We start from the raw sequence: 2,508 nt of genomic DNA, 5'->3' as shown, positions 1-2,508 counted from the left end.
AAAAATTGGGAAATGGCTTTTTAAAGTTTTTTATTTTATTTATTTATTTTGGTTTTTCGAGGTATGGTCTCACTCTAGCCCAGGCTGACCTGAAATTCACTATGTAGTCTCAAGGTGGCCTTGAACTCAACATGATCTTTCTACTGCTGCTGGGATTAAAGGTGTGCACCACCACACCCAATTGGGAAATCGTTTCTTTATTATAACTTAAATGTTTTAAATCTCATACATGAAACCTTATAGTTCAGTAGTTTTATGTTGTGGGAGAATTCTTTTTTTTTTAATCTCCATATACTGGTCCTGTTTTATTATCTGACTGGAAAACTATGGAATGCTTTATGAATTTGCATGTTATCCTTGTGCAGGGGCCATGGTAATCTTCTCTGTATCATTCCAATTTTAGCATATGTGCTGCCCAAGTGAGCACTGTGGAAGGATTCTTCATGGGAATATAAGTTCTTGTTGCATTATTGGATTGTATGTTTTCATTTAGCATGTACATAGTATGTGGATGTTGTATATTCATGTGTGTGTGTGTGTGTGTGTGTGTGTGTGTGCGTGTGCATGCGCGGAGATCAGAGAACATCAGGTGTCACCCCTATTGTTTACCCCTGTGTCTCCTTGACTCACTGACTCCAGAACTTGCTGTCTTCACAAGCTCTGGTTTCTGCTTCTCTCAGGACTAGGGTGATATATGCATGTACACACCTAGCTGTTTGTGGGGTTCGGTCTGTTGGGGCATTAAATTCAGGCAGTCTCAGCTCCCCTCAGGCTCTTGTGCTTGCTCTGAAGTGCTCCTACCTACTGAGCATCTCTCCATCCATAATGTTCTCATTCTTGTAGTATCAGCTTTCGTCCGTGAGATATTAGAGATGCTGAAGTCAAGTTCACATAAGCTTCATTCCTGCTCTGGATAGGTGTGAGGAAGCCATTTGTGGCTAGTGGATCCAGTTTGTGTGCTGATGCTGTTTGGCGTGAAGTTATTATAGATGAGAGGCAAGGATATGTGGCTGGGCATCAAGACTGAAACTGAGATTTACTTCTGTGTGCATCTGAAAGTGCTTGAGCAGGTCTGTGGCTTTGATAATGTTAGCAAATAGTATTAAAAATATGCAGATTCCACATATTTGGAGCCATGAATGGACTGGGAGGTGGGCACCAACAACTTGGTGTTTTTGTGTTTAAAACAATTCCCGCCGGGGGTGATGGCACACACTTTTAATCCCAGCACTCAGGAGGCAGAGGTAGGAGGGTTGCTGTGAGTTTAAGGCCACCCTGAGACGACAGAGTGAATTCCAGGTCAGCCTGGACTAGTGTGAGACCCTACCTCGAACCCCCCCCCAAAAAAAAAATTCCCTTGTTTTTGGTCAGTGGTGCCAGAAGCTTGTATCAGTTTGGTTATATAGAAAAATAGCAATCTTTTGAATGTTATTAAGTTTATGTGTTTAACAGGCTAACTTTCTGAGTCAGCAAGTCCCATGGAAATTTACATGAGAGATTGCATGGCATTGAGCAGAGGAATAGAAACCTGAGTGGTGTCACAGGATTCTGAATCTAGGACAAAGGTAACCTTTGGGTTACATTCAACAATTGAAGCATCACGAAGGGGAGACTGAAAAGCCCAGCCCTGTGAGAATTGGCAGATGACTCAAGGAGACTGGGTTAGTCCTGGCAGTTTCCACAGAGGGTGTGGCAAGGGCCCTCACAGAACAGAGAAGACAGCTACCTGTCTCTATGCAGGTGAACAGCCTTAGAGCCCAGTATTAGGGGTGGATCTGGATGACAAGGGAAACTGGAGAAAACAAGAAACATGTACAGCATGCTGGTCAGTGTCCTTGAGCCTACCCCTCCCCTTCCCTTGTCACCCTGTCCTGCCTAGCGATAAACTCAGAACTAACCAATCACGCAATGCCAATATGATCAACATTGCTGTATGTTCTGCACCATGTGAAGTGTGTAGAACCTTGAATCTGTGCTCTGCCTGACTCTTAGTCAGCTAATAAAGCTGTCTTCTTATTATCTCAGTGGCTTGGTCTTTAATTTCCCACTTTAAGGGAAAAGAAAGAAGTGATAATGGAGTGAGGGAGTGGAGAGCATAGGCAAGAGGTGATGGCTGTGAGCGAGCATAGCGAGGCCAGGGGCTTGGTGGGTTGAGACACCTTCTCAATGTGGTTGAAGCAATCAGCTCTAGGTCCTGAGAAACCACTGGAGTTGAGGTACTTAATGGAGTAAGGTGGAAACATGGAAAATGTTGACTGGAGAGTGGGAGACTTAAACTTACATTATTGAGTAGCTGTTTTGCTTTTTTCCCCCATTAATATTAGGGCACTTTATTCAAAAGACACTACTAAAAAAGGAAAAGCACAGAATTCTATGGGAGATTCACAACATATATAACCACAAAGGGTCCTGCATAGGAAATATACAAATAACTCCTAAAATCAATAAAAGGCAAACAAATGAAAGAAAAATGAACAACTGATAGAATAAGCATTTCAAATAGACTAT

The 2,508-nt window shown here is 42.6% G+C and overlaps 1 non-coding gene across 1 annotated transcript; it reads right to left on the bottom strand.

Annotated features, from left to right (window-relative positions):
* Positions 1-320: 320 nt before the first annotated feature.
* LOC123458196 lies at positions 321-427 on the bottom strand. Its single transcript, XR_006635494.1, has one exon. It is a non-coding gene; the product is annotated as a U6 spliceosomal RNA (small nuclear RNA).
* Positions 428-2,508: the final 2,081 nt, after the last annotated feature.

This window comes from Jaculus jaculus, chromosome 1, assembly GCF_020740685.1.
Source record: "Jaculus jaculus isolate mJacJac1 chromosome 1, mJacJac1.mat.Y.cur, whole genome shotgun sequence".
Taxonomy (NCBI): domain Eukaryota; kingdom Metazoa; phylum Chordata; class Mammalia; order Rodentia; family Dipodidae; genus Jaculus; species Jaculus jaculus.
This window is presented reverse-complemented; position numbering and strand designations above follow the sequence as displayed.